This window comes from Bos indicus x Bos taurus, chromosome 9 (assembly GCF_003369695.1).
Source record: "Bos indicus x Bos taurus breed Angus x Brahman F1 hybrid chromosome 9, Bos_hybrid_MaternalHap_v2.0, whole genome shotgun sequence".
Lineage (NCBI taxonomy): Eukaryota > Metazoa > Chordata > Mammalia > Artiodactyla > Bovidae > Bos > Bos indicus x Bos taurus.
In genome coordinates this window covers 1781958-1807968 of record NC_040084.1, presented here as the reverse complement: position 1 = coordinate 1807968, position 26011 = coordinate 1781958, and positions in this window count along the sequence as shown.

Below are 26011 nucleotides of genomic sequence, written 5' to 3'. Positions count from 1 at the left end.
GGCATATACTTGGATTACTGTAATAGGGAATGGTTTGCCTATCATTCTGTCGTTTTTGATATTGCATCCAAGTACAGTATTTTGGGCTCTTTTGTTGACTATGATGGGTAGCCCATTTCTTCTAAGGGATTATTACCCACAGTAGGAGACATAATGGTCATTTGAGTTAAAATCACCCATTCCCATTCATTTTAGTTCACTGATTCCTAAAATGTCGATGTTCACTCTTGTCATCTCCTATTTGAACACTACCAATTTGCTTTGATTCATGGATGTAACATTACAGGTTCCTATGCAATATTGTTCTTTACAGAATCAGATTTTACTTCCATCACCTGTCACATCCATAACTGAGTGTTGTTTTTGCTTTGGCTGCATCTCTTCATTCTTTCTGGAGTTATTTCTCCACTGATCTCCAGTAGCATATTGGGCACCTGCCAACCTGGGGAATTCATCTTTCAGTGTCCTATCTTTTTGCCTTTTCCTACTGTTCATGGGGTTCTTAAGGCAAGAATACTGAAGTCGTTTGCCATTCTCTTCTCCAGTGGATCACATTTTGTCAGAACTCTCCACCATGACCTGTCCATCTTGGATGGCCCTACACAGCACAGCTCATAGTTTCATTGAGTTAGACAAGGCTGTGATCCATTTGATCAGTTTGATTAGTTTTCTGTGATTGTGGTTTTCATTTTGTTAGCTCTCTGATGGATAAGGATCAGAAGCGAATGGAAGCTTCCTGATGGGAGAGACTGACTGAGGGGGAAACCAGGTCTTGTTCTGATGGGTGTGGCCATGTTAAGTAAATATTTAACTCAATTTTCTCTTTGTGGGCGGGGCTGTGTTCCCTCCCTGTCTTTTTACCTGAGTCCAAACTATGGTGGAGGTAATGAAGATAATAGAGACCTCCTTCAAAAGGTCCCATGCCTGCATTGATGCAATGAGTGCTCCAGATCCTGCAGCAGGCCACAGACTACCCATGCCTCTACCAGAGACTCCTGGATACCCACAGGCAGGTCTGGTTCAGTCTCTTTTGGGGTTACTGCTCCTTTCTCTTGGATCCTTGCTCACACAGGGTTTTGTTTGTGCCCTCCAAGAGTCTGTTTCCCCAGTCCTGTGTAAGTTCTGGCAGGGTTAATGGCAACCTCCCCTGAAACGGCCTATGCCATAATCAAGTCTGCTGCACCCAAAGGCCCTGCCACTGTGGCAGGCCACTGCTGACCTGTACCTCTGCAGGAGACACTCAAACACAGTTCTGGGTCAGTCTCTGTGGGGTTTCTGGGTCTTGATGCACACATGATTTGTTTGAGCCCTCCGAATATCTCTGGTGGGTATGGGGCTTGATTCTAAGTGAAATTTCACCCCGTCTACCATCTTGCTGGGGCTTATCCTTTTCCTGTGGATGTAGGGTTTTTTTTTGTTTTTTTTTTTTTGGCGGGGGCGGGGGTGGGATCTAATATTCTCCTGTAGACGGTTGTTCAGCAGTGAATTGCAATTTTGAAGTTCTCACAGGAGATGAGTGCACATCCTTCTACTCTGCCATCATATATAATGTTTTGCTTGATTTCTCAGTGGAAGCAAATGACATGAGAGCAGGAACTTTTTGATTATTGATACATCCTCAGCACTAAGGAAAACACATGGATCACAATAAGTGCCCAATTAAATATCTGGGTATTTACATAAATAAAAAGAAAGAGAAGAAAGAAAAAAAAAAAAAGAAAATTTATATAGAATCCTTAAGACATTTTGTATTATAAATTTCTATTTAGTATGTATATTTATATGCAAATTGATATTAAGGCAGATTCTTTAACATCTTACCATTCTTTACCATCTGCAGTGCAAAAGACCGTGGGTCAATTCCTGGGTCGGGAAGATCTCCTGGAGAAGGAAATGACTACCCACTCCAGTATTCTTGCCGGGAGAATTTCATCCACAGAGAAGCCTGGTGGGCTACAGTACATGGTGTCGCAGAGTCAAATACTACTGAGCAACTAACATAAAGTTCCCATGCAATAAACTCTACTGATTTTATGTATTATAACATGTCCTTGTAGTTCAATATTTATTCTGTGCTTTTGTATATACCCGGGAGGGATTGGGGGCAGGAGGAGAAGGGGACGACAGAGGATAAGATGGCTGGATGGCATCACTGACTTGATGGACGTGAGTTTGAGTGAACTCCGGGAGTTGGTGATGGACAGTGAGGCCTGGCATGCTGCAATTCAGGGGGTCGCAAAGAGTTGGACATGACTGAGCGACTGAAATGAACTCAACTGGACTGTAAGCATGCATTTTATTAGAGGAATGTAGTTATCTGCAAAACGTGGACATCTTCCTTACATATAGATACAGTTACACTTACCTCCTCCTGTCTGTTGATCTGGAAATAAATCGCCAAAAACTTGAGTTTCAGCAATTTTCAAGACATATTCAATACATACTATTTTAAAATACTGATCATGTGACATATTGATTACACAGACAGGGACATCCCATCCTGTTAGCAGTTTACAAGAGATACAAGGAGTTTATGTGAGGTTCTATCCATAGGGATATGCTGTGAACAGAGTAGATACAATTGATTTCAAATAAAAGGATGCAACTAAGAGTCATAAGAGAAAGTACACTAAACTGTCAGCCTTATTTTATCTGGGATACATCATGGTCATTTTTAATGTAGCATGCTCCAGGATGGATAGAAGCAGAAATTTATTTAAAGAGAGTTAATAAGTCTCTCAAGTCTATTTGGAGAAACCAGATAGTCTAGAATAATTTGGTTAGCTAGTACTTAATGTGATAAAACTCACAAGTGCTCAACATTCTAGCCAAGAAGCTAATTGTATTAGAAAAGATTGTCTGGAATCTATATCATTAAATGATTTTTGTGGCCTTACTTGGTGCCATAATATAAATACTCACAAAGCAGCTAAGCAAATAAAATGTTTTAATCACATTTATTTTAAATGGTGCCTCTATGTAAATTAAAATGGTGACTTCAATTTTTCAAAAAGTATCATTCACCTTGAATTTTTTAAAATCTTGTGAATTATTCTAATGGACTTTAAAGAACATGTCCTGTAAGTGTTTGAAAGTCTTTGACTTTATTTTAACTATCCAAGGTCTTTGATGTTCATGGTTGGAATTACCTAATTATCAATAATTTCCTATACAAAATGTACTTTAAATATGATGTGACTATATTTAGTATGAAATTTTCAAAAATTCACCACCATTTTCAGAGTGAGAAAAAAATGCATGTATAATTAACTATACCCCAAATTAACCAATTAGTGTATCAAAAAAATTTGCTGGTTATGCTGAAGTTAATCAATAACTGGTGAAAATTGCATAAAATTATTTAGGTCTAGCCCAGAGTTTCTCAGTCTTTAAAATGAATATAAGCCACTTGGATATTGTTACAAAATAGCTTCTGACCCATGTATTCAGGGAGCTGTGACTTCTAAGGGGCTCCCATGATGCCAGGCAATATACATTGACAGGAGGGGGACTCCTGGATAGGGTTTTATCTCTTCTGGTTTTCTGACTAAAAAATGACAATATATAGGTGTTAAATAAAAATTGTGTGTAATTATTCAGATGTTTCCTTCCCAAATCAATGATTTAATATCATTTTAAATGAGTTAATTTGCTGTTGTCATTCAGCTATTTTAAAGTAAGCTAGACATACCAATGCCTGTTCTTCTAGATTTTACTGCTTCATTTCTCCATCCTAAGAGAAACAAACTCTTTTTTTAAATCGGAAAAAAAAATGCATATACACTATCAGCATTTTCTCTATATTTTAGCATTTAGAGCTATTTCTGAGGTATGGCAGAAGCAAATGGCATTACAATTTAAATTCATAAACAGGTTATTTTATTTAGCTGATATGAAAATGAGTGTCCAGAGAATATAACTATTGGAAAGTTGAATTTTTCAAGGGGTTTAAAGCATAAAAACACTAAGCATCTTTCAAAATATGTTGATTGAATTGAACCTACAAAATATTTCAGGAATAAAATAAATGCAGCATATGATTCCCTTTGGATGTCATTTCAAAAACTTATCACAGAAAATACACTAAAATATGAATTTATTTTCATAATAAATCTGTTTAAAGTAATCATAGGAAAGCAATGAAAACAAGTGACACAAGTATTGCCTTAAGGTCTTATCTCTACAGACAATACAAGCACAGAAAACAGTAATATGAAAAGAGATTCTTGTTTGCCAATCATTCCTTAGAAGCTGGAGAATACTTTTTCTTTGATATGTTTTATTTTTTCTGAAAGTTTGAATGAATAATTTCAAAGGTGATTTTCTTTTATTTAAAGAACCTCCTGTTAAAAAACTAAAAATCCATTAATGTTTTGTTGACATAGAGTTAACTGTGGATACAGGAACTGGTTTCCACAAAGGCATCTTTTGCTATTTAAAACAATTAAGGGGTTGTTGCTATGGTGATTGCTGGATGAGTATGCATATTTGCCCTATAACTGCCTACAGGTGAGTAAATGTCACCTGATTTTGATTTTTGTTTCTAAAATTGTTAAAGCAACATTTTTCACAAATAAGTCTCAGATGTAAACAATCTGCTATAAGCTTGTGAATATTAGAGATACTCTGTGTGTAAAGTGGGTAGTTATCACTGCATTATATTGCATACTTTGAATAGAGAGTATAAATAGAGGAACCAAACCCATCAGTGTATGTAAGGTATTGATCTCAGATGGTCTTTGTCTATGGAGGTTAGAAACTGGATCTCAATTCCCCATCTAGAGATTGAAGTCAGGCTTCAGGGGTGAGATCGCTGAAACTTAACCACTAGACCATGAGGGCCCGTGACCAGTGCCAAGGCCCCAGATTGTCTGCTTTGGAGAAAGGAATTTCAACAAAGAGATGGAAAGTAGTAAAACAAGTAAAATGTTTATTAGAAGGAAAAAGGTACATGTGGATAGACACACTCAGGCAGGCTCAAAGAGTCATGCCTTTGGGGTAGTGCAAATCACTTACATGGGGAAGATCTTCTGAACTTACCTCTGGCCAATCATCCTGCTTCCTCTGGCTCTGAGTTCCTATTCCCTATTTGTTGACAAATGTTTTAGAAAAAGATGGATCACAGTGCAGAGATTTCAGGGAAGAAGTACATATTATGGCCTGCCTCCCCTTCCCTTCTCTGACCTCTGAGAAACCTTTCTGCACATGTGTAGTTTGGGAAGTCTCCTTGACCTCAAGAATGAAAAATATGTGGCCTCTTCACCCTCTATCTAAGTAAGACTTAGCTCCTCCCTTGCTCCCACCAATATCTTGCAGTATCTGCCCACAGGTGACAGATTCTAGCTGTTCAGCCCTGGGCTCATCTATCCCCTGCCTCAGTATTAGTAAAATGAAATGATAACTAAAATCATCTATTATATTAATAATAAATGGGTAGATGGTCAAATTCCTGTTAATGCTTTAAATTTCCAGATTATTTTTGGATTCATTTCATACTCATGTAGAATAAATGAAGTAATCTGATGGGAAGCAACAACTTCTAAATCCCCAGGATTCACCAGCTCCTTACTCTGCAATCAATGACTGGGTACTCCTCTAACATTTCAAAAGAGTATTCTCCAACTTTTTATTTTGTAATCATCTAAAAATCAGACAAAATCTAGCAGACTTATGAAGAAGTTACTGCATAAACATATTTTAAAGTTATACGCTGTTATATGTTCTACATTCAAAATAAAATTTTAATTGCCTACTAATCTAGGAAAAAGGTGACTACTGTTAAAAGCTTTTTCTATTAAACACTTGAAGAGTTTTGAAGTTGCTTGCTTGGCTCATATTGGTAATTATTAATAGGAATAGAGAAGTATTAAAATAAAGATTCATCATGCCATAGGGGGGCATGAAGAATTTATAATGCATATGTTGTGTTTTTGGAGAAGGCAATGGCAACCCACTCCAGTACTCTTGCCTGGAAAATCCCATGGATGAAGGAACCTGGTAGGCTGCAGTCCATGGGGTTGCTAACAGTCGGGCACGACTGAGCTGCTTCACTTTCACTTTTCACTTTCAAGCGTTGGAGAAGGAAATGGCAACCCACTCCAGTGTACTTGCCTGGAGAATCCCAGGGACGGGGGAGCCTCATAGGCTGCTGTCTATGGGGTCGCACAGAGTTGGACACGACTGAAGCGACTTAGCAGCAGCAGCATGTTGTGTTTGGAAATTGGAAATTTTGTAAAAGAGGTAGCTACATTCTGAACAGTTTCACTTTTCAGGACTTTAACCATGAAACCAAGTGAGAAGGAAGCACAAATGTGTCGGTGGTCAGAAGTCTGCCTAGGAATGGACAGCCTGTATAATGGAGATGAAGGTACTCTGTCCCACATGCTGTGTATGCACCGTGTTTCCTTGCCCACGAGACTCTTTAACTTCCATCACCCAAACACAGTGAGAAAATTAAATGTGACACTTTCAAAAATCAACTCAGTTGAGAAGCATACCATAGAACTATTTCTTTTATAGTATTGGTTAAATTATGTTAAATATGGTTGTAACAGTACTATTGGCATCATCCTCTAATGAGTCAGTTTATGCTTCTTCCACTGAGATTCCTGGTCTTGTGATAGTAGGGAGCAGAGGGGAGAATCAGCTTAGAAAGGATGACCACAGGAATACCATTTACAGCTGTACTGGGGGAGTAGTATGGTGGCATCCCTAATAAATAGAAGAAGGCTGCTCTTCCTGCCTCTGAAGGGTAGTAGCTTAGCAGTGCCCTATACTTTGTCAGTGGACATAAACTTTATTTTGATTGTGTTAGTCTGGAAAATGATCTGCAGCTTCTGAAATTAAATGTGTAACAACTTGTGGTATAATGATCATGAATTAAGAAGGTGACTGCTGTGAATGGTGTGTACCATGTGCCAGAGCTGAGGTCAGCCAGTGAGGGATGCCCTGTGAAGTTTACAAGGCAGGATGCAGCTGGGATGGTCCTCGCCTCACATTCTGTGTTCTCAGCATTTCTGGCACAGCTTCTGCTTCCCCAGAACAGCCTCCCACCCACCTTCTATCCCTGCGCCAGAGCTGCTGGTGATGCTAGTAGCTATTTTAATAAGTGACACAATTTTTTTAACAAATTTATTTTTAATTGGAGGATAATTGCTTTACAATATTGTGTTCAGTTCAGTTCAGTTGCTCAGTCGTGTCTGACTCTTTGCGACCCCATGAATCACAGCACACCAGGCCTCCCTGTCCATCACCAACACCCAGAGTTCACTCAGACTCACATCCATCGAGTCAGTGATGCCATCAAGCCATCTCGTCCTCTATTGTCCCCTTCTCCTCCTGCCCCCAATCCCTCCCAGCATCAGAGTCTTTTCCAATGAGTCAGCTCTTCGAATGAGGTGGCCAAAGTACTGGAGATTCAGCTTTAGCATCATTCCTTCCAAAGAAATCCCAGGGCTGATCTCCTTCAGAAAGGACTGGTTGGATCTCCTTGCAGTCCAAGGGACTCTTAAGAGTCTTCTCCAACACCACAGTTCAAAAGCATCAATTCTTCTGTGCTCAGCTTTCTTCACAGTCCAACTCTCACATCCATACATGACCACAGGAAAAACCATAGCCTTGACTGACGGACATTTGTTGGCAAAGTAATATCTCTGCTTTTGAGTATGTTATCTAGGTTGGTCATAACTTTCCTTCCAGGGAGTAAGTGTCTTTTAATTTAATGGCTGCAATCACCATCTGCAGTGATTTTGGAGCCCAAAAATATAAAGTCTGACACTGTTTCCCCATCTATTTCCCATGAAGTGATGGGACTGGAATCCATGATCTTCATTTTCTGAATGTTGAGCTTTAAGCCAACTTTTTCACTCTCTTCTTTCACTTTCTTCAAGAGGCTTTTTAGTTCTTCACTTTCTGCCATAAGGGTGATGTCATCTGCATATCTGAGGTTATTGATATTTCTCCAAGCAATCTTGATTCCAGCTTGTGTTTCCTCCAGTCCAGCGTTTCTCATGATGTACTCTGCATATAAGTTGAATAAGCAGGGTGACAGTATAGAGCCTTGACGTACTCCTTTTCCTATTTGGAACCAGTCTGTTGTTTCATGTCCAGTTCTAACTGTTGCTTCCTAACTTGCATACAGATTTCTCAAGAGGCAGGTAAGGTGGTCTGATATTCCCATCTCTTTCAGAATTTTCCACAGTTTATTGTGATCCACACAGTCAAAGGCTTTGGCATAGTCAATAAAGCAGAAATACATGTTTTTTCTGGAACTCTCTTGCTTTTTCCATGATCCAGTGGATGTTGGCAATTTGATCTCTGGTTCCTCTGCCTTTTCTAAAACCAGCTTGAACATCTGGAAGTTCACGGTTCACGTTTTGCTGAAGCCTGGCTTGGAGAATTTTGAGCATTACTTTACTAGCATATGCTGCTGCTGCTGCTGCTGCTAAGTCACTTCAGTCTTGTCCGACTTTGTGCGACCCGATAGACGTGAGATAAGTGCAATTGTGCGGTAGTTTGAGCATTCTTTGGCATTGTCTTTCTTTGGGATTGGAATGAAAACTGACCTTTTCCAGTCCTGTGGCCACTGCTGAGTTTTCCAAATTTGCTGGCATATTGAGTGTAGCACTTTCACAGCATCATCTTTCAGGATTTGAAATAGCTGAACTGGAATTCCGTCACCTCCACTAGCTTTGTTCATAGTGATGCTTTCTAAGTCCCACTTGACTTCACATTCCAGGATGTCTGGCTCTAGTTGAGTGATCACACCATCGTGATTATCTGGGTCATGAAGATCTTTTCTGTACAGTTCTTCTGTGTATTCTTGCCACCTCTTCTTAATAACTTCTGTTTCTGTTATTCAATATTGTATTAGTCTCTGACAAACATCAACATGAATCAGCCCTAGGTATACATTTATCTTCTCCCTCTTGAACCTTCCTCCCACCTCCCACCCTGTCCTACCCTTCTAAGTTTCAAGTGACACTCTTACTTCCCTTTCTGTTTCCAGTCTGGCAGCCGTGGGTGGTTCCCTACAGTTACTAATCTCTCACCTCCCTACACTCTATGGTTCATCCTTAGATTCGTCTTTACCTTCTTAAAGGTATGAACTGAAATCTTTGAACTGAATTAATTTTGTTGGAACCCTTTCTTTCCTAATTATGCCATGAGGACTAAAAGAGTGAAAATTCAGTGAGGTAACTTATTACGCTTGTTTCTATCAACTTCTTCCAAACTACATATTCTCTCAGTTAATACACTGACTAAAAACAAAATAAAACTCTCAAGTTGAGTGGAAAACTTTTTTTGTCTCATAGTCTAAACCAGCCATACCCTCTAAGTATTATATTAACAGATTAAAAAAAAAAAATCAATATATTACCTGAAGGGAGTTACTGGTATTTCAAGTATAGTTTTAAGGATTATTCTAGGAGATACATCTTTTACATGTAACATATTCTAGTCGTGAATAACATTTAAAAATCTGACTCATTATAAGCAAATACCTGTTTATTGAGGAAAGTATTATAGTGTTTAAGGGGCTGAAGGATGACATTTGAGTCCTATACCAGCAATTTCTGCTGTGTGATACCCTGGTCATGTAGACTTTGGTTTGGTATGAAGTGATGAAGGATAATTCTCACAACATCCTGCCATGACTGTTCTTAGTCTCACTTTCAGTTCAGTCACTCAGTCACGTCTGACTCTTTCCGACCCCATGAACCACAGCAAGCCAGGCCTCCCTGTCCATCACCAACTGCAGGAATCTACCCAAACCCATGTCCGTTGAATCAGTGATGCCATCCAACCATCTCATCCTCTGCCATCCCCTTCTCCTCCTGCCCTCAATCTTTCCTAGCATCAGAGTCTTTTCCAATGAGTCAGCTCTTTGCATTGTGTGGCCAAAGTTGAAGTTTCAGCTTCAACATCATTCCTTCCAATGAACACCCAGGATGGATATCCTTTAGAATGGACTGGTTGGATCTCTGTGCAGTCCAAGGGACTCTCAAGAGTCTTCTCCAACACCACAGTTCAAAAGCATCAATTCTTCAGTGCTCAGCTTTCTTTATAGTCCAACTCTCACATCATACAAGACTACTGTAAAAACAATAGCTTTGACTAGACGTAATAGACAACTATTACTTTGTTGACAAAGTAATGTCTCTGGTTTTTAATATACTGTCTAGGTTGCTCATAACTTTCCTTCCAAGGAGTAAGCGTCTTTTAATTTCATGGCTGCAATCACCATCTGCAGTGATTTTGGAGCCCCAAAAATAAAGTCTGACACTGTTTCCACTGTTTCCCCATCTATTTCCCATGAAGTGATGGGACCAGATGCCATGATCTTCGTTTTCTGAATGTTGAGCTTTAAGCCAACTTTTTCACTCTCTTCTTCAACTTTCATCAAGAGTCTCTTTAGTCCTTCTTCACTTTTTTATGACGCCATAAGGGTGGTGTCATCTGCATATCTGAGATTATTGATGCTTCTCTCAGCAATAATAATCCCAGCTTGTGCTTCCTCCAGCCCAGCGTTTCTCATGATGTACACTGCATAGAAGTTAAATAAGCAGGTTCACAATATACAGCCTGATGTACTCCTTTTCCTATTTGGAACCAATCTGTTGCTCCATATCCAGTTCTAACTGTTGCTTCTTGACCTGCAAACAGGTTTCTCAAGAGGCATGTCAGGTGGTCTGGTATCCCCATCTCTTTCAGAATTTTCCACAGTTTATTATGATCCAGTCAAAAGCTTTGCATAGTCAATAAAGTAGAAATAGATGTTTTTCTGGAACTCTCTTACTTTTTCGATGATTCAGGGGATGTTGGCAATTTGATCTCTGGTTCCTCTGGCTTTTCTAAATCCAGCTTGAACATCTGGAAGTTCACGGTTCATGTATTGCTGAAGCCTGGCTTGGATAATTTTGAGCATTACTTTACTAGCCTGTGAGATGAGTGCAATTGTGCGGTAGTTTGAGCAATCTTTGGCATTGCATTTCGTTGGTATTGGAATGAAAACTGACCTTTTCCAGTCCTGTGGCCACTACTGAGTTTTCCAAATTAGCTGGCATATTGAGTGTAGGGTTTTCACAGCATCAACTTTTTTAGGATTTGAAATAGCTCAACTGGAATTCCATCACCTCCACTAGCTTTGTTCATAGTGATGCTTCCTAAGGCCTAATTGACTTCACATTCCAGGATGTCTGGCTCTATATGAGTGTGAGTGATCACACCAAGGTGATTATCTGGTCGTGAAGATTTTTTTTTTACATTTCTTCTGTGTATTCTTGCCACTTTTTCTTAATATCTTCTGCTTGTGTTAGGTCCATACCATTTCTGTCCTTTATTGAGCCCATCTTTGCATGAAATGTTCCCTTGGTATCTCTAATTTTCTAGAAGAGATCTCTAGTCTTTCCCATTCTGTTGTTTTCCTCTATTTCTTTGCATTGATCGCTGAGGAAGGCTTTCTTATCTCTCCTTGCTATTCTTTGGAACTCTGCATTCAAATGGGTATATCTTTCCTTTTCTCCTTTGCTTTTCACTACTCTTCTTTTCACAGCTCTCTGTAAGGCCTCCTCAGACAACCATTTTGCTTCTTTGCATTTCTTTTTCTTGGGGATTGTCTTGATCCCTGTCTCCTGTACAATGTCATGAACCTCAGTCCTTAGTTCATCAGGCACTCTATCAGATATAGTCCCTTAAATCTATTTCTCACTTCCACTGTATAGTCATAAGGGATTTGATTTAGGTCATACCTGAATGGTCTAGTGGTTTTTCCCACTTTCTTCAATTTCAGTCTGAATTTGGCAATAAAGAGTTCATGATCTGAACCACCGTGAGTTCCCAGTCTTGTTTGTGCTGACTGTATAGAGCTTCTCTATCTTTGGCTTCAAAGAATATAGTCAATCTGATTTTGGTGTTGACAATCTAGTGATGTCCATGTGTAGAGTCTTCTCTTGTGTTGTTGGAAGAGGGTGTTTGCTATGACAGTGCATTTTAAATCCTCACAGAATATGAAACAGAAACTATTTTATTCTCTGAAATTCAAGGTCTAATAACTACTATGTAAAGAGCTGAATATTTAATCTCCAAAGCCTTTAAATGTATAAATCTTTATTTGAAAATAGTGTTTTGTAAGTTTATTTAAGCAGTGTTTTGTTAGCTAGTTTTTATTAACTCTATTAATTTTAGTAGCAAATATTTCTCATAGGTCCTTCAAGTCATGTTCAGAGGTACATGAGTTCAAATAAATAAAATCCAAATCTGTGCATTCACAAATGCCATTTGAATTTTAAATTTTGGAAAAAAAAAACCATGCAGATCCAAATTAATTGAACCAATGAGACTATTTTTTTCTATAAAGTGAAAACTTCATTTATGTAAAAAATTGCCAGTTTCTTTAAATGACTATAATATTGGCAAATCTTTCCAAAATAAATAAGTAATGAATGATGAGTGTCATAGTGTTAGTAGTTCAGTCATGTCCATCTGTTTGTGACTCCATGGACTATAGCCATCCATGCTTCTCTGTCCATGGAATTCTGTAGGCAAGAATACTGGGATAGGTTACCATTCCTTTCTCCAGGGAATCTTCCTGACCCAGGTATAACAGCTGGGTCTCCTGCATTGCAGTCAAATTCTTTACAGTCTGAGCCATCAGAGGAGCCCAGTGAATGATTAACCTATATTTTAATAGTAAGTTGTTAGCCATCTTTTTTCCTTAATTTTTTTTTACATATACATATTTTCAAATTCTTTTCCCTTATATATTATTATAAAATATTGAGCATACTTCACTGTGCTATATGGTAAGTTCCTATTTATCTATTTTATATACAGAAGTGTGTGTATGTTAATCCCACTATACTAATTTATCTCTCCCCCACCCCTTTTCCCTAAAATTAATTTGAGGAATCATATTCCTGATTCTATTCTCATATGAATAAACGTAATGATTTAGATAATGCTGATGATTCAAAGGAGAAGTTGAAACTTAAAATTCTCTGAATATTGTTGCTCTTCAGTTGCTAAGTCTTGTCCGACCCTTTGTGACCCCTACAGAATGTAGAATGCCAGGCTCCTCTGTCCTCCTCTGTCTCCTAGAGTCTGCTCAAATTCAAATCCATTGAGTCAGTGATGCTGTCTAACCATCTCGTCCTCTCTTCTATAAGACTTAAAGCTATAAATTAAACTATTTTTTTAAAAGCAATAAATTATGAGTTCTTTATGGTGACATGTCAGATGGTGAACTTTAAAGGATGAGGACTGGTAATTCAAATCTTATTCAAGCATGAAAATTACATGACTCAGTTAAAGGGTTATAAATTAAAAGGAGAGCCCTTTTGAACTAAGACATCAATTTCTTAGGACAAAAAGATATTTATCCCTAAAGCAGATATTTGGTGTGGTATAGTCAAAGATACATAGATATCTTGGTAAGAAGATGAAAATGAGGAATGAAGCAGAAATCATTCTTTGAAATTTATTCAAAATATGATGGTGATTCTCTCTTAGGGAAACTGTTTTGTGGCTATTATCCTTTTCTCTTTAGAAGTATATCAGCTATGACTCTCTCTCCTTTCATGAAGGATATTCTTCTATCCCATTCACTGAATGGCTGAAATTCTTGAAACATTTTCAGTTATTTGTCTGCCCTTTTATATATATCCTTTTATAATTTTACTTTTTAAGAATTCATCTCAAATGTGAAATCTGGCACTGCTTTAAGCTCAATTTTAGAATGGTGAAGGGATTGAGATCTAGAAAGCTACTCTGACAATACCAGGAGCAGACATCAATCAACAGGAGTATTTAGCAGTCAATGTTTGGTGTCCAGAATCCCCATTAAAGTATATATCATCTTTATCCAAGTGCTTTATATCCAGGTAAATGCTACAGTTTATGTTTTAGCTAATAATACAAGATGATTGAAAGGTTTTTCCTCCCTAAAGTAAGAAATATCTTATAAACTTTGGTTATACTAGATCTAATTGGGCAGAAAAGTCAATTGGTAAGCACAGAACACAGCTTTGGGAAACATTTTGGTAGATGATGTTTACATAGATGACTTTAAGTGCAAGTAAGCTGTAAAGGTCACTGTGACAACAATATTAATTTGATAGTATAAATAAAAATATTTGAGTAAGATGGCTACTTTTCTTTCTTTATGGAAAACTGAAGATGCTGGTTTGCTCATCAAAATTTGGAGGTGGACAATTTCATTATTATGACAACTAATATTCAATGTTTTCTATTTACTTTTGTATTTTAACAAAGTAAGTACAGGTTCAAAAGAAATGCATTTTATACAGGTGAAAAAAATGATATTCTTAAAAATGGAGTGTAACTGAGTAAATATAAATGAAGGACCTGTTTTTAAACACAACGGCCTTCATGTCTGAGGGAAATTCACCATTTAGTAATTTGTTTCTGATTGTACAAAAATGGAAGTGAGATAATTCTATAGGTAATATAAAAAACTCACAATTTTTTTTACATTTTCAGAACACCTCCATATGAAGTGCCATCTCCCTTTCTCACCAATCCATATGAAGGAGAAAATTCAGACATTGTTAACCCCCTCACAAAAGTAGGAATCATGACTTAGTAAAGTGGTATAAGACACATGGAGAGAAATAGTGGAAAAATGGAAAGGAAGCTGATACTTCTGAAATGTCAGTGGGGTGGGAGATGAATGATAGAGTTGAAAGCATGGAAAACAAATATTTAAAAAAGAGAGAAAAAATAAGATAATGATATAGAAAAAATGCAGTATTTTTAAGGTTTCTGAAAGATTGCACTGGAGAGGGAAAATTATCTAATAACCAAAGCACGCACATGGGTTAGGGGATATAGTTTCGAGGTGGAGAACCACTTTTCCTCTAAGCAAATAAGTTGGAATACAAAGGTAAGTTTAGAAATTCTCCATAATTATTTTTGATTGGATAAGCATGCACTTAAAAAAAAAAAAAAAGCTGCTGGGGGTCTATGATAAGAATACTTAAAATACATGTTTGAAGTTTCTTCTGGAGAAGGAAATATAAAATAGCATAGCTCTTAAGTACAGGTGCCATGAACAAATATGAAGGTGAGTTAATCAGGGGCCTATTTCTGACCTACTATGGCCAGGTCAGTCATCAATAGAGTAGATCCCATGGCCTTAATAGGACCAGAACCTGTCAAAATTATTAAGTCTTGATCCTCAAGCATGAATAGTGGAGTATTAGACATTTTCAAGTTCCAAAAAAAAACACCAAGATTAATTCAGGTTTATTCTAGTTAATGGGGAGATATTGAAAAGACATTAAGAAAGTAGCAAAAAAAAAAAAAAAGAAACTCAACAACCAAGGAATAACACATTAGTTTCAGAGTTAGTACAGCTCTAGGACACCTTTTTTTTTTTTTTTTTTTTTTTAAGCATCAGACATCTTTGATTCTCTGCTTCCCTGTTAACTCTCTTTGTATCACATTCACATTCTCCAAGTCAGAGAATGTCATTGGCAGAGCTAATTGCCATGAGGTATAGAACTGTCACAAAAGTGAAGTAAAGTCGCTCAGACATGTCTGACTCTTTGCGACCCCATGGACTGTAGCTACCAAGCTAGTCTGTCCATGGGATTTTCCAGGCGAGAGTACTGGAATGGGCTGCCATTTCCTTCTCCATAACAGGCCATTTAAAAAGATACTAGAAAAAATGTAGATGGTTTTTTGCATCTATTGGCTTTATCATGTATTAGAAAGGTTGGGGTTAAAAAGCAGAAGAGATCCTGTAAAGTGATGACTTTATACTGTTTCCCTAAATAAGTGGCTGCTGGCATTCTTTCCTTCTGGGATAACGGGTAGTGCCTGTGAAGCTGAAACCAAAGGTCCTTCTCAGTTCGCATTTTGGCAAGCTCCTTGAGCAGATGCAAGACAAAACAGGACACAGAGTTAATCCATGGGAATCAAACCACAGTAGGAATCCCTACACCACCCAACGGATTTAAAGTTGCTCCCTCTATTACAGGCAGCTGACAGCAGTTTGTTTGTTTGTTTTTCTGGAAAAGACTTTGGCTGATGTTTTCTCAAACACTGAAAAATAGTTCAATGGAGCTCAAAAGTCTTGCTGTTTGATATTTAGCAGCAATTTGGAAACTGTTTCCCTCTTCTCAGCTCTCAGGATGAGAGCAAACTTTTCAACAAGTATCATAGGATTTATTTTAAGACACATTTATCTGAGAAACTTAAGGAAGACCAAGATTCTTCCAAAGCCAAAGGCATTATTAGAATTGGAAATGTCTAGGAATTGAAGGGCGACAAAAGCAATGGGCACTTTATGAGGATATACATTTTGGTTATAAAGGCACTTTAGTAGAGAGGAAGTATTTTCAATAGGTTTTATCCTATATATCAATTCAAATCAAATGGCAGTGACTTCTGAGAAACTATCTGTGTTTTTGCCACTACAAGGTTCATTTGTAGACCAGCTGCATCAGCACAGGGTGGCACAGTGGTAAAGAACTTGCCTGCTAATGCAGGAGATACAAGAAATGAGAGTTTGATCCCTGGGTAGGGAAGACCCCTTGGAGTAGGAAATGGCAACCAACTCCAGTATTACTGCCTGGAAAGTTCCATGGACAGAGGAGCCTGGTGGGTTACAGCTCTTGGGATCACAGAGTCAGACACGACTGAGGATGTACATACATACATCATCATCACCATGTGGTCCTCCTTCCTGACATACATACTAATTATAAAACAACATGTGAAAATTAAAGTGTTAGTTACTCAGTCGTGTCTGACTCAGTCGTAGCCAATCAGGCTCCTCTGTCCATGGAATTATCTAGGGAAGAATACTGGAGTGGTTTGTCATCCCTTTCTCCAGGGGATCTTCCTGACCCAGGGATTGAACCCTGGTTCCCTGCATTGCAGGCAGACTCTTTACCAACTTAGCCACTAGGGAAGCCCCTAAAAGGATGCAAGTGAAGTGAAAATCCCTCAGTCATGTCCAACTCTTTGTGACCCCTTGGACTGTATAGTCCATGGAATTCTCCAGGCCAGAACACTGGAGTGGATAGCCATTCCCTTTTCCAGATGATCTTCCTGACCCAGGAATCAAACCGGGGTTTTCTGCCTTATAGGTGGATTCTTTACCAACTGAGCTATCAGGGAAGCCCCATAAAACAACATATTTGTAATAAAACAGTGATATAGATTAAACTGAAGTATATGATGCTAAGTGAAATAAACTAGTCAGAAAATGCAAAACTATATGATCCTACTCATTTAAGACTCTGTATTTTAGAACATGAGGGCACTAATTTAGGTCCCATCTGGACTCAGCAGGCATAGCAGCAAACAAGGATTAGACTTTTCACCTCTGGTAGAATAAAAATAATATACTTTTCAAATTCAGATCAATCTCTTTTATGATCCAAGCTCTACTGCTTACTACCCATTTGGTAATTGGTAATTGTTTTAAGCTGCTCTAAATGTCATTTTAAAAAATGTATAATATGGTCATATAGAAACCCATTATGAATTTTTTTCAAATGGTTAAAGGAGTTGTAGGCTGATCATTTCTTGCAGCCCTTGACTCACAATAAGCACACTTAGTAGATAATTTATTGTTATTATTATCTGGTTCAAAAACATTTCCAAATGTATTCTGTATTTTAGCAGAGTAGCAAGTCCATGAAATGTTCAGAATGTTGACCTAGTTGAGAAAATAATCTCAAGTAAACATATTGAACATGATATAAGGGTATGGGTATTGTAAAAGTCAAAAGGCTGTTCAGATTTCAATAGCTCTGAAAGCCATCTTGATGAAAGGCTAAATGTAAGGCACTCTGGCAGTTACAGTATTTCCCTCTTTCTGTATTCAGAAAAAGAATATACACAACTAATCCAGGATTTTATTACAATTATTAAAAGTTATTCTACTTTAATAATAAAAATGCTTTAATATGAGTCTCAGCACTTTCCCTTAACTGAGCCCTTCTGCTTTTTCATATTCTTCTGACGGGCAAGCTCATGATGGTTATCATCTAGAGAAAGAAAATGAAAGGGGAATTCTTTACCATTGAACAAGGAGGGAAGAGCTGTCTCTGGGATTTGATTTGTGATCGGTGTTAAAGACAGCAGAGTAAAAGGACTTGTGCTCATCTTCTCCAGTGACAACTCAGAAATTAGAACTCGCTGCTGAACTACTGTAGACAAGAAAATGTTTGATCCCACCAAAAAAGATATTGAAATCAGACTGATTATATTCTTTGCAGCCAAATGTGGAAAAGCTCTTAAAAGTCAGCAAAAACAAGGCCAGGACCTGATTGTGGCACAGACCATGAACACCTTATTGCCCGATTCAGACTTAAATTGAAGAAAGTAGGGGAAATCACTAGACCATTCAGGTGTGAACTAGGTCAAACCCCTTATAACTATACAGTGAAAGTGAGAAATAGACTTAAGGGACTAGATCTGATAGACAGAGTGCCTGATGAACTATGGATGGAGGTTTATGACATCATACAGAAGGTAGTGAACAAGACAATCCCCAAGAAAGAGAAATAGAAAAAGACAAAAATGGTTGTCTGAGGAGACCTTACAAATAGCTGAGAAAAGAAGAGAAGTGAAAGACAAAGGAGAAAAGGAAAGATATATCCATTTGAATGCAGGGCTCCAAAGAACAGCAAGAATAGATAAGAAAGCCTTCCTCACAGATCAAAAAGTAGAGAAAAACAACAAATGGAAAAGACTAGAGATCTCTTCAAGAAAATTAGTTTCATCCACCTCATTAGAACTGATTCAAATGTATTCTTTTTAATGGCTGAGTAATACTCCATTGTGTATATGTACCACAGCTTTCTTATCCATTCATCTGCTGATGGACATCTAGGTTGCTGAAGTAAGCCAGAAAGAAAAACACCAAAACAGTATACTAACGCATATATATGGAATTTAAAAAGATGGTAATAATAACCTTGTATATGAGACAGCAAAAGAGACACTGATGTATAGAACAGTCTTTTGGACTCTGTGGGAGAGGGAGAGGGTGGGATGATTTGAGAGAATGGCATTGAAATATGTATAATATCATATATGAAATGAGTCACCAGTCCAGGTTTGATGCACGATACTTGATGCTTGGGGCTGGTGCACTGGGATGAGCCAGAGGGATGGTATGGGGAGGGAGGAGGGAAGAGGGTTCAGGATGGGGAACACATGTATACCTGTGGCAGATTCATTTTGATATATGGCAAAACCAATAATATTGTAAAGTTAAATCAAATAAAATTAAAAAAAAAAGAAAGAAAATTAGTGATACCAAGGGAACATTTCATGCAAAGATGGGGACAATAAAGGGCAGAAATGGTATGGACTTAATAGCAATAGAAGATATTAAAAAGAGGTGGCAAGAATACACAGAAGAACTCTATAAAAAAGATCATCATGACCCAGATAACCAAGATGGTGGCATTACTCCCCTAGAGATAGACATCCTGGAATGCGAAGTCAAGTGAGCCGTAGGAAGCATCACTACAAATGAAGCTAGTTGAGGTGATAGAGTTCTAGTTGAGATGTTTCAAATCTTAAAAGATGATGCTATGAAAGTGTTGCACTCAATATGCCAGCAAATTTGGAAAACTCAGCAGTGGCCACAGGGTTGGGAACGGTCAGTTTTTATTCCAATCCCAAAGAAAGGCAATGTCAAAGAATGTTCCAACTACTGTACAATTGCACTCGTCTCACACCCTAGTGAAGTAATGCTCAAAATTCTACAAGCCAGGCTTCAATAACATGTGAACAATGAACTTCCAGATGTTCAAGCTAGATTTAGAAAATGGAGAGGAACCAGAGATCCTAGTGCCAACATTTGTTGGATCATCAAAAAAAGCAAGAGAATTCCAGAAAAACATCTACTTCTGCTCTACTGAATATGACAAAGCCCTAGACTGTGTGGATCACATTAACTGTGGAAAATTCTTCAAAAGATGGCTATACCAGACCACCTGACCTGCCTCCTGAGAAACCTGTATGCAGGTTAAGAAGCAACAGTTAGAACTGGACATGGAACAATAGACTTTTCCAAATCAGGAAAGCAGGACATCAAGGCTGTATATTGTCACCCTGCTTATTTAACCTAGATGCAGAATACATCATGTGAAATGCCAGCCTGGATGAAGCACAAGATGGAATCATGATTGCTGGGAGAAATATCCATAACCTCAGTTATGCAGATGACTCCACCCTTATGGCAGAAAGCGAAGAAGAACTAAAGAGAGTCTTGATGATAGTGAAAGAAGAGAGTCAAAAAGCTAGCTTAAAAATCAACATTCAGAAAACTAAGATCATGGTACTCAGTCCCATCACTTCCTGGTAAATAGATGGGGAAACAATAGAAACATGAGAGACTTATTTTTTGTGGCTTCAAAATTGCTGCAGATGGTGACTGCAGCCATGAAAATAAAAGATGCTTGCTCCTTGGAAGAAAAGCTATGACCAACCTAGACAGCATCTTAAAATGCAGATATGTTACTTTACCAGCAAATGTCCATATAGTCAAAACTATAATTTTTCCAGGAATCATGTATGGATGTAAGAGTTGGAGTATAAAGAAAGGTGAGCACTGAAGAACTGATGCTTTTGAACTGTGGTGTTGGAGAAGACTCTTGAGAGTCCCTGGGACTTCAAGGAGATCCATCCAGTCAATCCTAGTGGAAATCAGTCCTGAATATGCATTGGAAAGACTGATTCTGAAGCTGAATCTCCAAAACGTTGGCCACTGACTCATTGGAAAAGACCCTGATGCTGGGAAACACTGAAGGCGGGAAGTGAAAGGTTCGACAATGGATGAGATTGTTGGATGGCATCATTGACTCAATGGACATGAGTCTGAGTAAACTCCAGGAGTCGGTGATGGATAGGTGAGCATAGCATGTTGCAGTCCATGAGCTCACAAAGAGTCAGACACGACTGAGTGACCGAACCTGAAATGAAATAATATATTTGCTTCTTTTCTGTGCTAAGTCAGTTCAGTTATATACAACTCTTTGTGACCCTGTAGACTGTAGCCCACCATGCTCCTCTGTCTATGGGATTTCCAGGCATCTTTGCAACTCAGGCATTGAACCTGCATCCCTTATGTATCCTGCATTGGCAGGCAGATTCTTCACCACTAGTGCCACTTAAGTTTAAGCTAATTTATCTCAATCTTTTAAGTACAGCCCATGGGGTCACAAAGAATCGGACATGACTGAGTGACTGAACTGAACTAATCTCAATCATTTATTCCTGGAAACAAAAAAGTAGGATGCTCATTAGGTACAATAGACATAACAAACATAAGCAACAATTTCTTCCTCTTCCTTTGACCATTTAACTTTGAGCACTAACCAACTTTTTCACTTTTTTTTACAGCCTCATCTATATATTGCTGGAGAATATTTTTCTACCGAAAGTTTCCTAAATCAAATTTTTATGAATTCCATTTTCATAATTGTATCCTTTATATAGACCAGACAGTTATTAGGTCTCTGATCCAATATGCCTAAAGCCAATATTTTAAATAAAAATCAATATTATAAATTGAAGTCTAAAGCCACAACTATGCCTGGGTTATTTTAATCAATGTCAGGAGGTATTCTCAAAACCTCAAATCAAAAACTTTTGATTACCAGGAGGTAATCAAAATATAAGGTTTGATCCCTGGGTCTGGAAGATCCCTTGTAGTAGGAAATGGCAACTCACTCCAGTATTCTTGCCTGGAAAATTCTATGGACAGAGGAGCCTGGTGAGCTACTTTCCATGGGGTTGCAAAGAGTCAGACAGGACCGAGCAACAGCACAAAACAGCAAATAACAACAAAGTCAATCTATTAGAAAGACTTCTGTGCATCGTGGTCACTGTGAGGTCTCTGAGAACAGTTTTGGTTGCAACCTACAGAAGGGGTTCCGAATTAAGTGAAACTATGATGAGTGATTTAAAGTAGTCATAAAAGGCAAAGTTAGATATTATGATGATACATTTTTAGAGAAAAGCCATGGGGATGAAAATGCATGCTATATTATTAAAGAAATAGAAACCTACCATGAATGAAAATTGCTGTTTTTTAGTCGAAGTGTTGAAGCTAAAGTGATTAAGCTATGTGTTAAAGCAGAATAAATTTTGCAAAGGGAAACACAAACTTAGCTCTAACAGCTAAACAAATGTATATCAGAAATTTAGAAAAAAAAAATCAGAAAAAGAAATTCAGAAAATTCAGAAAACATTCAGAAAAAAAGGAGTTTTGAAGAAAATAGTATGTTAGATTAAGAGTCATACAATCTGCTTAGCTAAGGAACTGTTCTTATTTTTAAACATTATGTGGAGAAGTGATTTGTGTGCCTCTTTGTGTGTGTGCGTGTTTGTACCTGTGCAAAGTAAATGTCTGAGAAGCCTCGAGTGGCAATCTGACTGTATCATTAGTGGCCAGTTACCTGGTGGTGATCCATTGTTTAAAAAGATAGTTTCTCTTTCTTCAAAACATGTTAAAATAAGGTGTTGGATGAAAATTTTGATGTATGAGAATTAGTTCAGCAAAGGAATTAGTTTAAAAAGCCCCAATTCAGAATTGGTTGAAGATCACCATTAGGTAGCTAAAATACCTGCAGCCCAAATATTGAAAATGAAGCAAAGTAAAGGGAAAGAAAAAAAGTATGAGGAAACATGTAATCATAAGAATAGCAAAGTGAAAGTAAAAGGAGCAAAGGAAAATAAAAGGTGAAATCTACGATTTTTAGCTTATAATTACTGAATAATGAATGTAAACTGAAAAATATTTTTCAGATCAGATCAGTCACTCAGTCGTGTCCGACTCTTTGCAATCCCATGAATCGCAGCACGCAAGGCCTCCCTGTCCATCACCAACTCCCGGAGTTCACTCAGACTCACGTCCATCGAGTCAGTGATGCCATCCAGCCATCTCATCCTCTGTCGTCCCCTTCTCCTCCTGCCCCCAATCCGTCCCAGCATCAGAGTCTTTACCAATGAGTCAACTCTTCGCATCAGGTGGCCAAAGTACTGGAGTTTCAGCTTCAGCATCATTCCTTCCAAAGAAATCCCAGGGCTGATCTCCTTCAGAATGGACTGGTTGGATCTATTTGCAGTCCAAGGGACTCTCAAGAGTCTTCTCCAACACCACAGTTCAAAAGCATCAATTCTTCAGCACTCAGCCTTCTTCACAGTCCAGTTCTCACATCCATACATGACCACAGGAAAAACCATAGCCTTGACTAGATGAACCTTTGTTGGCAAAGTAATGTCTCTGTTTTTCAATATGCTATCTAGGTTGGTCATAACTTTCCTTCCAAGGAGTAAGCATCTTTTAATTTCGTGGCTGCAGTCACCATCTGTAGTGATTTTGGAGCCCAGAAAAATAAAATCTGACACTGTTTCCACTGTTTCCCCATCTATTTCCCATGAAGTGATGGGACTGGATGCCATGATCTTCGTTTTCTGAATGTTGAGCTTTAAGCCAACTTTTTCACTCTCCACTTTCACTTTCATTAAGAGGCTTTTGAGTTCCTCTTCACTTTCTGCCATAAGGGTGGTCATCTGCTTATCTGAGGTTATTGATATTTCTCCCGGCAATCTTGATTCCAGCTTGTGTTTCTTCCAGTCCAGTGTTTCTCATGATGTACTCTGCGTATAAGTTAAATAAACAGGGTGATAATATACAGCCTTGACGAACTCCTTTTCCTATTTGGAACCAGTCTGTTGTTCCATGTCCAGTTCTAACTGTTGCTTCCTGACCTGCATACAAATTTCTCAAGAGGCATAATAATTTTTACCCTCAGTGCTATTATTTTAAGCATATATTTGTTTAAACTTGCACATATTTCTATTTTATGATAATTTAGATTGCTTTTAGACAGTTTAGAAAATCAAGAAAGCAAAACCAATACAATATTGTAAAGTTAAAAAAAATCAAGAAAGCATTTATTTAATTTTAATTTATTTTTAATTGGAGGATAGGTACTTCACAAGGTTTTGTTGGCTTCTGTCATACAACAATGTGAGTCAGCCATAAGTATATATGTATCCCCTTGCTCTTGAGCCTCCCTCTCTTTCAACCCATTATCACTCTAGGTTGTCAACAGAGCACTGGATTGACTCCCTATGTTATACAGCAACTCCTACTAGCCATCTATTTTACATATGGTAATGTATATCTTTCAATGCTACTTTCTCAATTCATCCCACCCTCTCCTTCACTGGCTGTGTCCACAAGTGTGTTCTCTGTGTATACATCTCTCTTTCTGTCTTGCAAATAGATTCATCAATACCATTTTTCTAGATTCCCATATATTTGTATTAATATGCAATATTTGTTTTGTTCTTTCTAACTTACTTCACTCTGTATAACAAACTCTAGATTGATCTACCTCAGCTCAGTTGACTCAAATTTGTTCTTTTTAGTGGCTGGGGAACATTGCATATATTCCATTTTATAAACTTCTTTATCCATTCATTTGTCAATGGACATCTAGGTTGCTTCCATGTCCTGTTTATCGTATCTTTTTTAATATGTGTGTCTTTTTGAATTATGGTTTTCTCAGGGCATAGATCCAGTAGTGAGATAGTAGTTTTAGTCCTAGTTTTTTAAAGAATATCCCATAGTGGCTGTGTCAATTTACATTCCCACCAATAGTGCCAGAGACTTCCATTTTCTTCACAACCTCTCCAGCATTTATTGTTTGTAGATTTATTTGATGATGGCTATTATGATTGGTATAAGGTGCTACCCCACTAAAGCTTTAATTTGCATTTCTCTACTAATGAGTGATGCTGAGACTTCTTTCCATGTGTTTATTAGCCATCTATAGATCTTCTTTGGAGATATGTCTGTTTAGGTCTTCTGCCCATTTTCTGATCAGGTTGTTTAATTTTCAGATATTGAACTTTATAAGATGCTTGCATTTTTTTTAATTTCATAACTAATGTAAACTTTTGTAATTAAAGTAGAAATAAGGAAATAGATATGATGAGCATATTAAACTTGGATTAATCTAATATTTATCTTTTATTCTCTTTTTATTTATATATACTAAACTGTATGACCAAAGGTTTCAGTTTGATGGATCTTGATGACTGCATATTCCCACATGGGGTCGCACGGAGTCGGACACGACTGAAGTGACTTAGCATAGCATAGCATAGCATAGCATTTGATCATTTTGTCGAAGGAAATGACAACCCACTCCAGTATTCTTGCTTGGAAAATCCCATGGACAGAGGATCCTGATGGGCTACAGTCCACAGGGTTGCAGAGTCAGGTATGACTTAACTACTAAACAGCATCATCTTTTGATCGTTGTAGTAACTGAGCCCAAAATAGGGCTGTTGCAAATGAAAAATGTCTTTCTTCTATTGACTATAGGTCACATTTCATCTTTTAGCATATTCATGAGTCAATTTTTTTTATTATTACTATATGTTGGACACTGTGTATGAAAAAATAGCAAATACTGTAGCAATAAATTTTCCCTCAGGAAATTTCATTAGTTTTCTGTCAGATTTCTAGTTTCATGAGACTTTAGTCAATCTAACACATAAGCACTTTAGGTCTGAGCCTTGTTTCAATTTACTGTTGTTCAGTTGCTAAGCTGTGTCTGACTCTGAAACCCCATGGACTATAGCATGCCATCTAACAAGAGGAAACCGCCCAAGACTTTTTAGTTTTTCAGACAGCTTCCAGCTTTCCAAACTCTGAGACACTTCCCTTTGCTCTGGAGCCTGGCTGATGACTTTTTGGATTACTGGGGAGCTCTTACTGCTTTCCAGTTCTGTCAGGTCTTCCACACCCCAGTGAGTTGCTCCTACCCCCAGAGTTTGGAGGGCTGTTGCAGTGAACTCCCTGAAAGTCCAAGCTTCCTGGTAGAAATTATCATAACTCCCTGGCCTGATCCTTGCCATTGCAAGACTACAGCACAGGACTCCACTAAGACCAAGGTTGCCTTGACAGAAGCTTTTTCAACTTTCTGTCATGATTCCAGCCTTG